Source organism: Anastrepha ludens, unplaced genomic scaffold (genome assembly GCF_028408465.1).
Source record: "Anastrepha ludens isolate Willacy unplaced genomic scaffold, idAnaLude1.1 ptg000018l, whole genome shotgun sequence".
Lineage (NCBI taxonomy): Eukaryota > Metazoa > Arthropoda > Insecta > Diptera > Tephritidae > Anastrepha > Anastrepha ludens.
The window spans coordinates 224,277-237,105 of NW_026530029.1; the positions used below are offsets into that span (position 1 = coordinate 224,277).

The 12,829-nt window shown below is 39.3% G+C and overlaps 1 pseudogene; it reads left to right on the plus strand.

The window, feature by feature from the left end:
- Positions 1 to 9,128: 9,128 nt before the first annotated feature.
- On the plus strand, positions 9,129 to 11,117 carry LOC128870660 (small subunit ribosomal RNA; annotated as a pseudogene).
- The last annotated feature ends 1,712 nt before the right edge of the window (positions 11,118 to 12,829 follow it).

The following is a 12,829-nucleotide window of genomic DNA, read 5'->3' on the forward strand; positions in this document are numbered from 1 at the left end:
ACAACCGCGGAAACTTTAATAATAATAATAACAGAATTAGAGTAATGCTACAGGGAAATGAGTTTGCCCCGGAGGAAGGACAAACAAACGAGAGTCAATCCCCGGGTACCCAAAATTAAATATTTTTAGAATTTCAAATAATGCTACGAATATAATTTCTTTATGATGTGCAGACTCAAATACAAATCTAACTTTCATAATAGACACGGGAGCAGACGTATCTAGCATAAAGCCAACAAATCTAAATGGCGACTTATTTTTCAATGACCAAGATAAATGTAAATTAACAGGGATATCAAACGAAATTATTTACTCAAAAGGAGTAACAGACATAAAATTATATTTTGGAGAGAAATCGCATATCCAAAAATTCAATATATATTAGTAGACGACAAATTTCCTATACAAACTGACGGAATATTGGGACAGGATTTTCTGAAAGATTGCCTTTGCAAAATCGATTTATAAACATATACTATAACACTCGTTTTTGATGATGAAGAGATCATTTTACCCATTCATTCATCTGAAGTTTCGGATATAATTATTCCTGCAAGATCGGAAATAATTCACCGAGTAAAATTAGATCTAACTGAAGACAGCGTCGTGTTCAATAAATTCAAAAAGGCGTATTTCTAGGAAACTCCATAGTACCCAAGGAAGGATTTGCTCACATAAGACTACTTAACGTTAACGACAGCGAAATTCGTATAAAAAATCTAAATCTTGAATCAGAACCCTTAAATAACTATTACGTGATTAACCAGAAAAATAAAGATAATTTTGACAAAACACGTTTTCAAAAATTAATAAAAATTTTAAATTTAGATTCAGACGACAAAACTGCAAGGGATTCATTACATAAAATTTTCGAGCAATTTCAAGACATTTTTCATATAGAAGGGGAAACTTTGAGCACTAATAATTTTTATACCCAACATTTGAGTCTGAACGATAAAACACCTGTTACGCCAAATGGCTTAGAATTTTAATTATTAATTTAATTTTATATATTTAATTTAATTTTATACATTTAATTTAATTTTAATTATTATTATCATAATTTGTTAAAATCCATAATTTCTCGTAACGTTTCAATATTAAGCTTACTGTTTTCTAAAAATACTGTTTAATTTTCGTATATGAATTTAAAAATAGCACTATATATGTATAAACACCTATATTACATAAACGTAACAGAGCAATACATATTTACTCCAATTACATAAATTTGAACTTAATCCGTTAGGCTAAGACACTATAAAAACTCGAATTCAGAAATAAATAAATCACTTGTGAAGTTACCACCGAACGCGCTCGCATTTTAATTATTTAACAGGCAATTGTTGTGTTCGCGCATCCTTCCCACGTAAAATAATTTCTCTTAAAAACGCTTAAGAATTTTCAACACCTGTATACATAAAAAATTACAGATTACCCCAGACTCAACTTGAAGAAATAGAAGAACAAGTAGAAAATTTATTGCAAACCGACATAGTGGAACCATCAGTGAGCGGCTATAATTCACCTCTTTTGATTGTACCAAAGAAAAGTAGCGGAGACAAAAAAAATGGAGGCTTGTAGTAGACTATAGACAACTAAACAAAAAGATTATCAATGATAAATTTCCGTTGACAAGAATAGAAGACGTACTAGACAAACTGGGTCGCGCAAAATATTTTTCAACGCTCGACATGACAAGCTCATTTCACCAGATAACGCTAGACAAACATTCAAGACACCTGACTGCATTCTCCACAAGACAAGGTCATTACCAATTTAAACGATATTATAGTGTTTGGCTGTAGTCTAAAACACCACAACAGTAATTTAATTGCAGTTGTTGAAAGACTACGAAAATATAACTTAAAACTAAATGCGAGAAAGTGCGTATTTTTAAAATCCGAAGTCGTGTACCTAGGACATCTGATCACGCAAGATGGCATAAAAACAGACCCATCAAAATTTGAAGTGATAAAAAAATACCCCGTACTCAAGAGTAGTGACGAGGTTAGGAGATATGTAGCTTTTTGTAATTATTATAGACGTTTTGTACACAATTTTGCTCAAATAACCAAGTGCCTAAATAATCTTGTAAAGAAGGGACAAGTATTTGATTGGACTGACGAATGTCAGAAAGCATTTGAATCACTCGGTGCAGTACTTAGTCAAGGAGAAATAGGAAAAGATGTGCCTATATCATATGCAAGCAAAACTTTAGTAAAACATGATATAAATAAATCGGTCATAGAAAAAGAACTACTCGCGATTCACTGGGGAATAAATTTCTTCCGTCCATACCTAATGGGTAGAAAATTTACCGTCGTAACGGACCACAGACCTCTTATCTCCTTATTTTCACACAAAAATCCTTCGTCCAAGATGACAAGGATTAGACTTGATTTGTCAGACTATGATTTCGAAATAGTCTACAAGCAAGGCAAAATGAACACAAATGCCGATGCATTATCACGAATAAAGATAGACTCAGACATACTAAAAAAAATGATACCAACGGATTGTGATGACAATAATAAAATGTTTGTAATAACAAGGGGAATTTCTGCCAAAAATAACGTCAGGGTAGACAAGGAGAACTACAACTCTCATTCGAAGTCAGGCCTACTTCACATTTGGGATTGTACGTCCACAGCCGATATAAGAAATATAAAAAGATTAAAATTCGTATACGAAGAAAAAATGAAAGGATCCGAAATACAGATAAATAAAAATGGGGATATAATAGTCCGATATAGTGAGGAGCCTTTGAAATACGTTTCAATCATGGCGAAACTATCATCAATAGCGACTAAAAGAAATATAGAAAAGCTAGCGCTAGAAAAAGATAATTTATTAAGAGAAATGAATATTGAAAATTTTAAGAAAGCATTCAACAAGTTGCAAACTGAAAGATTAGAACAAAATTTAAGACCCTTAAAAATAATTTTATATAAAGGCCCAAAACAAATTAATGACGAAGAAATTATAAAAAATTTAATCTTTGAGTATCACAATTCAGCACTAGGAGGACACCTGGGTATAAGAAAAACTATCTTAAAATTAAAACAAAAGTACATATGGAAGAACATGAGAAAAATGATAAAACAATATATAAACAGTTGTAAAGAATGTCCTCGAAACAAACAGACAAAGTACATAAAAGAAAAAATGACAGTAACGGACACACCTATTACAAGCTTTGAAAATTGAAGCATAGATACAGTAGGACCATTGATTATATCAAATGGTTTCCGATATATTTTAACGGTACAATGCGAACTGACAAAATACGTAATCTTATTCCCAATGGAAACTAAAGAAGCAATTTCTATCGCAAAAACACTGGTAGAACAGGTAATACTAAAATACGGACTTTTTAATACATTAAAATCTGATCGAGGTACAGAGTTTGCAAATGAATTAATGAAAAATATATGCGAAATACTAAATATAAAGCAGACCTTTTCAGCACCCTATCACCATCAGACAATAACAGTTGAAAGGAGTCACAGAGTCTTAAATAAATTTCTGTTACACTTCGTAGAAAATCACGAATGGGACCAATGGCTACCTTATTTTGCATTTGCTTTTAATACCACACCGAACATAGAGACGGAATTTTTACCGTACGAGTTAATATACGGAAAACTTCCACGCTTACCAACTGACATAATCGAGGACAATCAACCAGTATATAACTTAAACAATTACGCAAATGAGATGAAACTTAGACTAAAAGAGTCACTTCTTAGGGCACAAGAGCTGATAAAACTAACAAAACAAAAGAGAAAAGAACTATATGACAAGAGCAGTAACACATCAGAATTAAAAGTAGGTGACTGGGTATTTGTAAAACTAGAAAGTAGAAGAAAACAGCAAAGTCCATATCATGGCCCTTATCTCATAGTGGAGCGTAAAGGAGTCAATTCTGTATTAGAAATTAACAATAAACCTAAGGAATATCATAATAATACCCTTAAGAAATACAAAATCACCTAAAATGTTATCATATTAAATACATTTAAGAAATATTTACTATAAAACATACAATTAAAAATAAATTTAGATATACTAAGAAACTTTTAAAGTCATAAAATTATTTTTATTGAAAACTACAAATTTTTTTAGCAGAGTAATTTCAATCTTAACCATAGGGGTGTAGACTACCTTCACTTCCCTTTCAAACTTCTTTCGAGTTCTTTAAATATATTTTTAATACTCAAACTTAAATTATGTAAACCATATCAATTTACTCTACTCTTCAATTTCAATGACATAATTCTTTTCATTTCATGGCACACACCAAATACATTTTTTTTGTCATATGATACCCCACTCCAAGGCAAAACCATAGCTTACTGTGTTGTAAGTCAACCTAAACAAAATTTAAGTCAACCTTAGCAAAATTTCATTGTATAGTATTTTTATGTGTTTACAATTTTGTTATTGATTTTTACTTGTAACAATGTTTGGTTGTAATTATATATTTTATTGATGACAAAAAGAAAGTATAAAATAAATCCATTCTATCAGAAGGCAGGCAGTTCAGTCTTAGCCTGGTAGTTGGAAGGCAGTCATTTGCCCTAACTAAATAAAAATCTTTTATTTGAAAAGGAACCCTTAGTCGGCAGGTTTGCTCTAAATCTCTTCCAGGATAATAAAGATTTCTCATGGCGAACCTTTAGTCGGCAGGTTTGCTCTAAAGCTCTTCCCTGAAGAAAAATACTTTTCAATCGGAGCCACGATCGGGGTGAGGTTATGGGTGAATGGCTTGTGGCGAATAGCCTCCTCATTGCAAACGAACCAACCGAATGGTATACGTTTGAGGGGCCTAGAGGTGTGAGTGACATTGACGTGACGCTCATGAATGAGGCAGCAGCGAGCAGGTTCGAGTGTAAATGGAGCGTTAGGGGGGCTTGGGGAATTAGTGACCATAATTTAATACAAATTATGGTGGACGAGTGAGTTAAATTCAAAGAGGAGGTCTGTCCGACGCTTGAGGCGGTTGTTTCAACGCGCCAGGCGGAGCAATTCGGAGAATCTGTCCCAGCTCAGGTATCAATTTAGTGTAGAAATGAAAGAATACAAGAAGATGTTGGTTAGAGTTAAGGAGGAAGAGTGGAGGAGATTTGTTGGGGAAAATAGGGACGACCCTTGGGGACAGGTCTTTAGGATCTGTCGTGGTCGTCGAAATGAGATGGCTAGCTCTCTTGGTGTAGGTGACACTGTATTATCGACGTGGAGTTCTTTCCCAGGGCTGAGGTTTAGGTTCCTCCTGCACAAGAGGTGCCTGTCCCTCCATTAGACGTTGGAGAGTTGGATTATGCGTTTGGCCTGGTCAGGTCTAAAAGGTCTCCAGGTTTCGATGGTTTGAACGGAGAGATGTGCAAATGCTTGTGGAAATTCATTCCGGAATATTTGGAGCCCATTTATGATAAATGCATATGGGAGGGATATTTTCCACGCGAGTGGAAAGTTGCTAGGGTGGTTGTTCTATTGAAGTCGCCCGATAAGATCAGGGAGCGATCCTCGATCTTATCGTGGTATCAGTCTCCTTCCGGTACTTGCAAAAGTGCTGGAAAGGGTTATGGTTGAGCGGCTTCTGGAGCTAACTCGGGGTGTTAGGTCGGATAGGCAGTATGGATTTAGGAAAGGACGTAGTGTAGAAGATACGTGGATGTGTGTTGAGAGTGTAGTTAGGGAAAACGCCAATAAATATGTTCTTGGCATGTTTATTGACTTCAAGGGGGCATTTGACTACTTGCGCTGGGACCGTGTGTTACAACGGCTAGAGGAGCTTGGCTGTCCGGAAATTACTCTATGGCGGAGTTATTTTTCGGACATTGGGGTTGCGCGAGGCTGTCCGCAAGGATTCATCTGTGGTCCCTTCGTTTGGAACCTCTTGATGGACTCACTGCTTCGGCAGTTAGAGCCACTCTGTAAACACTGCGCGTATGCGGACGACCTTCTCATTTTGGTTGAGGGTCGTTCGCGTGAGGAACTGGAGAGAGTGGTGGGGCAGCTCCTTACATTGACCCACAATTGGGGGGTAGATGTGGGAGTGGACATATCGATGGACAAACCGGTGACAATGCTGCTTAAGGGCAGATTGTCCCCGAGTCGTCCACCGATTGTACGTTTGAATGGGGTATTGATTAGGTATGTGACGCAAGTCAAATACCTGGGGTTAACTATGAGTGAAAGGATGTGTTTTACTCCACACTTAGTGTTGTTGAGGGAGCGGCTGCAGGCAATTGTTGGGCAAGTTCGTTGCGGGGTCAGATTTGACTGGGGCCTTAGCCGACGTGCGCTTCGCACCGGCTTTAAAGTCAGTTGGCAAACGTCATCTGATGGCGTGCCAGCGCATTATGTTGCTTGCCGGCATGCCTGTATGCCGTACACTGAGTACGGATGCGTTCCAGGTGTTGTTGGGTGCACCTCCTCTTGACCTGTTGGTCATTCAGCGTGCTGTTGCCTTCAGGTTGCGAAGGAGGCTAGGTATGCCGCTGCCGCAGGATCCTTGGTTATCCGACGGTGATGTAGGAAGGGGGTATCTGGAATGCAAAATAATGTTAAACGAGAGTATGCTTCGTAGGTGGCAAGACCGTTGGGACAATAGTTCCAAAGGCCGTGCGACGTACGAGTACATTCGGGATGTTTCATTTGTCGGAGAAAATCCTGACTTTGGATTTTCCCTCAGCCTGGGATTCCTCCATACTGGACATGGGCCTCTTAATGCGTATTTGCATGAGAGGTGCTTGTCTACAAGTGAGGAATGTGTATGTGGGTCGGCAAGAGAGGACTGGGTGCACGTTCTCTGTGAATGCTCGATGTACTCAGACATTAGAGATCTTGTGGGTGTAGGGATTAGCTGCACTGACGGACGGTATGATGTGAGCGGTGTGCTTGCCAACCGTGGGTATGTCGAAAAGTTAGGGCAATATGCGCGAGAGGCTTTTAAGCGGCGAGGAAATATTAGACGGTCAGTTGATTAGGTTCTAGTAATACTTGTCTTGTTATTCTGCTACGTGATTGGGGATTAAACATGGGGAATGGCTACCAGTCCAGAGCTGTATGAAAGCTCAACTGGCAGTAGTCTCGGCTACGAGGTCTGCCCGCAGACCTAAATCTGGTACCACGGGGAAAAGGGGCCCTCGGAGCTTGCTCCGACCTGTTCTTGAGGTAGGCCCTTCGGGGAGTATCGTGGTGGCTGTGGTTAACACCTAAATTCGGGTAGAGCGTTTTGGCTCGACGTTGAGTTGCATTGCAACCGGGTGCCGGGACCCATAGAACGGCAGAGGGTTAGATAGACCTCGAACCTTACCAAGGTGGTTAGTGTTTCCATTCCACAGTACCAATTGGCACCTTCAGTGCTTTTTGCATTCTTGGGGCGCTGATCAACGCATTGTTTTGATCCGTGTGCCTTTGGGTACCGTGGGTTGGAGCTGTCGCCAGCAGGCGCACACGTAAAAAACACTGGACGCTCTCCCTATCTACTCATTCGCAGTGTGACCGTTGAAGCGAGCGGACGCGTGAGCGCTTGTTTTGCTTTGCGAGCTAGTGAATTTTTCTTTGAGCGTTGTTTTTCGCGAGAAAATACCGTTTTTTACCGTTGGCAACTGACGTATATTGTGCGAACCTAATCGGCGTGGTTGTGTGTGCGGGAAACTGTTCGACTGTAGTGTGACCGTCGGTTGGTTTTTCCCGTTAGCGAGAGACGCTTCAATTGCGCGTGCCTGATCGGCGTAATTCTATTGTGCGAAAGACCATTGTTCAACTGTGCGTGTAATTGTTGGCGGGTTCTTCCCGTTAAGTGGGCGCGCTATAACTGCGCGCACCTGTTCGGTGTAACACGTGTTCTGTTTGAAAAACCATTATCGTTGTGCGGGTAGCGAAGAACGCTATAATTGCGCGTGCCTGATCGGCGTAACTGCGTAACTGTGTGTGCGAAAGACTATTGTTAAACTGTGCGTGTAATTGTCTGCGGGCTCTTCCCGTTAAGTGGGTGCCGCTATAATTGCGCGCACCTGTTCGGTGTAACACGTGTGGCGTGGAAAAAACAATTATCGCTGTGCGGGTAGCGAGGAACGCTATAATTGCGCGTGCTTGTTCCGCGTAATTTCTATTGTGGGAAAAACAATTATCGTTGTGCGGGCAATTACCGGTGGGTTTATCGCGTGTAGACAATTGTTCACTGTGCGAGTGCTGTGACGCGAGTGACAGTGGTGGCAGTGGGCTATGCCCAAATTAGGCGTGGCGATGAAGAGGGCGAGCACCCCTCACCAGTGCGGTTCAAGATTGGCGTCGTCGGCGATGGATGGGAGGAGGAGGTCCTCTTGAGATCCCCTCCCCGTATGAAGAAGAAGACCGCTGGAGGAGCAGCGGTCCCAGCTGAAAAGGTGGCTGCAAAGGCACCTGAAAAGGGTAAGTCTAGGGTTAGTGGAAGCGAGTGCGCTTCCGAAAGTGGTAAAAGGAGTGGGAAGACCGCAAAATTGGGACCAGCCGGGAAGCTGATGATAAAACTAAGGAAGAGTTTTGCCCCTTCTCAGGAGGGGTTGGGAGTGCCCGGTGGGGATGACGAGCGCGAGAAAGTTCATGGGGCGTTTTAAGTCCGTTGTGGCTGTCTTCAGCGGAGCCGTCATTGACATGGACGGCTTCACGAAGAGTGTTGCGAAGGACCTCCTGGGTTACTCCTTGGAGCTTGAGGAACTCTTCGTAGAGATGGTGGCGGAGATCGCTCATCTTCGTGGGCAGTTAGAAGCCACGAAGAGGACAAGGTAGGAAGCACCTCGGAGCACCTATATATAAAATATATATAGAGAACGAAAATTCTTTTTCATAAAAAACGCTTTTTGAATTTTGATAAGAAAAGCCAAAGGGTTCGGCGGGAGCGCACATTGAACGAAAGAAAATGAAAGAAAAACACAACAAAGAAGACCAAATAAAATACAAATATTTTATACAAATAAAAACACATTATTAAGAAATAATGATGATGATAAATAAATTGTGTTATTATAATTACGTTCTATTATATGTGTGTTTTCCCCTTTACTTTTTATATACACCGTCGTAATTTATGAAATTTTCAAATATGAAAAACAAAGAAAAATATGTAAATAAATATTATTCTGGTTGATCCTGCCAGTAGTTATATGCTTGTCTCAAAGATTAAGCCATGCATGTCTAAGTACAAACAAATTAAAAGTGAAACCGCAAAAGGCTCTTTATATCAGTTATGGTTCCATAGATCGTTAACAGTTACTTGGATAACTGTGGTAATTCTAGAGCTAATACATGCAATATAAACACGGACCTTATGGAACGTGTGCTTTTATTAGACTAAAACCAAGCGATCAAATGATCGTTAAATTGATTGAACTCTAGATAACTTGCAGATCGTATGGTCCCGTACCGACGACAGATCTTTCAAATGTCTGCCTTATCAACTTTTGATGGTAGTATCCAGGACTACCATGGTTGCAATTGTAACGGGGAATCAGGGTTTGATTCCGGAGAGGGAGCCTGAGAAACGGCTACCACATCTAAGGAAGGCAGCAGGCGCGTAAATTACCCACTCCCAGTTCGGGGAGGTAGTGACGAAAAATAGCAATACAGGACTCATATCCGAGGCCCTGTAATTGGAATGAGTACACTTTAAATCCTTTAACAAGGACCTATTGGAGGGCAAGTCTGGTGCCGGCAGCCGCGGTAATTCCAGCTCCAATAGCGGATATTAAAGTTGTTGCGGTTAAAACGTTCGTAGTTGAATTTGTGCTTCATACTGGTAGTACAACTATATATTGTGGTATGTACATTACCATATGTATGTAAGCGTATTACCGGTGGAGTTCTTATATATGATTAACACAATGTATTTTTTATATATTCCTCCTATTTAAACCTACTTCAGTGCTCTTCATCGAGTGTTGTTGTGGGCCGGTACAATTACTTTGAACAAATTAGAGTGCGTAAAGCAGACTCCAAATGCCTGAATATTTTGTGCATGGAATAATGAAATAAGACCTCTGTTCTACTTTCATTGGTTTTTAGATCAAGAGGTAATGATTAATAGAAGCAGTTTGGGGGCATTAGTATTACGAAGCGAGAGGTGAAATTCTTGGACCGTCGTAAGACTAACTTAAGCGAAAGCATTTGCCAAAGATGTATTCATTAATCAAGAACGAAATTAGAGGTTCGAAGGCGATCAGATACCGCCCTAGTTCTAACCATAAACGATGCCAGCTAGCAATTGGGTGTAGCTACTACTATGGCTCTCTCAGTCGCTTCCCGGGAAACCAAAGCTTTTGGGCTCCGGGGGAAGTATGGTTGCAAAGCTGAAACTTAAAGGAATTGACGGAAGGGCACCACCAGGAGTGGAGCCTGCGGCTTAATTTGACTCAACACGGGAAAACTTACCAGGTCCGAACATAAGCGTGTAAGACAGATTGATAGCTCTTTCTCGAATCTATGGGTGGTGGTGCATGGCCGTTCTTAGTTCGTGGAGTGATTTGTCTGGTTAATTCCGATAACGAACGAGACTGAAATATATTAAATAGATGCTTTCAGGATTATGATGTTGAAACTTATATAGCCTTCTTTCATGCGTACATCTTGAATGTACAAGTGTTTGAATGTGTTTATATAAGTGGAGTCGTACCTGTTGGTGTGTCCCATTATAAGGACACTAGCCTCTTAAATGGAAAAATTGCGTCTAGCAGTAACGAGATTGAGCAATAACAGGTCTGTGATGCCCTAAGATGTCCTGGGCTGCACGCGCGCTACAATGAAAGTATCAACGTGAATTTCCTAGACCGAAAGGTCCGGGTAAACCGCTGAACCACTTTCATGCTTGGGATTGTGAACTGAAACTGTTCACATGAACTTGGAATTCCCAGTAAGTGTGAGTTATTAACTCGCATTGATTAAGTCCCTGCCCTTTGTACATACCGCCCGTCGCTACTACCGATTGAATTATTTAGTGAGGTCTCCGGACGTGATCACTGTGACGCCTCGTGTGTCACGGTTGTTTCGCAAAAGTTGGCCGAACTTGATTATTTAGAGGAAGTAAAAGTCGTAACAAGGTTTCCGTAGGTGAACCTGCGGAAGGATCATTATTGTGTTCCATATCCGTAAGAAAAACGAACAAACAAAAAATAGTACATGCCAAAAAAAATAAAATCAAAAACACAAACAAAAGAAAAAAAAAAAGAAAAATATGTGATTGTTTTGAATCCATATTCTTTTTATTCTTTTTCATTCAATTTCTGAGCCATCAATTATATCATATTAAATATAATATGATGGTACATTTTGTAAAGTTGTTTCTTATTTTTGGAGTTTACTCCTTAAGAAACGATATATAAGGCCCATGGTATGAAAAATATGGGTAGTAAAATCGTGTGAATCACCGGAAGTGTACGCTGACGGAAGTGACGCGTTGCCCTTTTCTCTTTTGGTTTGTGTTTTTCATGGTTTATTTAATTGGTAAGTGTTTATTTAAATTTTTTCCAACGAAGAGACAAACCACCACTTTGAATATTTGAATATTATCTGCGCAGCGCATTAGTGCAACAACAAACCATACATCAGCTACTCAGTGTTTTTGCTACTACATTTCACCTCAAACTGTGCATGCGTAATTGTGCCTGCGAATGTTTTGTTACAATGGAGAAACTACTCAGAGTGTTTCGCTGCTACATTTGACATCAAACTGTGGCTCATCATCATAAATGTGTGGCTTACAAAGTATATTCACTAATTTTGCAAATAGCAAATATGCTTAGCTGGAAACATAAAACGCCTCTGTTAGCTATCCTACATAAAAGTAAATTTTGTAAACTGTGCATGTTAATTATTAATTGCGCAGTTACCGTGTAAAGCAAATTAAACTTTAGAACAGCCATTTTTATACGCCGCCGGCCAAGGCATCCACACCAGAGCAGCAATAGAAACTTGGTTAAGAATTTGCGCTAGCTAAGGTACGAACCATTTCTGGTTCCATTTTGCAAAGACGATACTACAGTGCACATCAAACAGTGGACGAGTAGCTAGCAGCACAACGTACCGGAAATTTTACCCAATGCACGTTTTAAATGAGTTTCTGCAGAGAATGTTAATTAACATGCAAGAGAATTCTGCATTCTGTTGCATTTAATTAACATTATCTGCTGCCACAAACCTTTCAAATCTCAATTTTACTAAAAATAGTTAACAGTAACATATGCGCCTTCTCATCTCATTAAGGGGGAACACCACTGTGATTTTTCAAAAAAAAAAAAGAGGTGTGTGTGTCAGCTCCGACACGCGACTGGAGTTTACTCCTTAAGAACGATTACCGTGATATTAAAAATAAGGGTTCCAGAGAGCTTAAAATACGTTCTCATATGCATTAATTACCAATAAATCAACAAAATTAATATACCCGTTCACATATGGCAGATACCTGCAAAATTGACAATCAGCTATCAATACTGTTGTGAAAGGTTTTTCTTCATAGAAATTATTTTGGTGGAATATTTCGGTGTTTTTGCTTTGTTTAATTATTTTCATCTTAACGATATGATGAAAACACAAGGAGAAGGATTAGCTAATTTAATTCCGCAATTCGCTGCTAATAAATAAATTTATATTTTTCCAGTAATATAGAAAAGGTCTTCATTTACTCCTTTTGCATATTAAATATATTTTTAAATATCACGGTAATCGTTCTTAAGGAGTAAACTCCAGTCGCGTGTCGGAGCTGACACACACACACCTCGTTTTTTCTTCAAAAAACATTTAAACATGAAAATAAAAAGTTGTATTTATTATTCATCACATATATTTA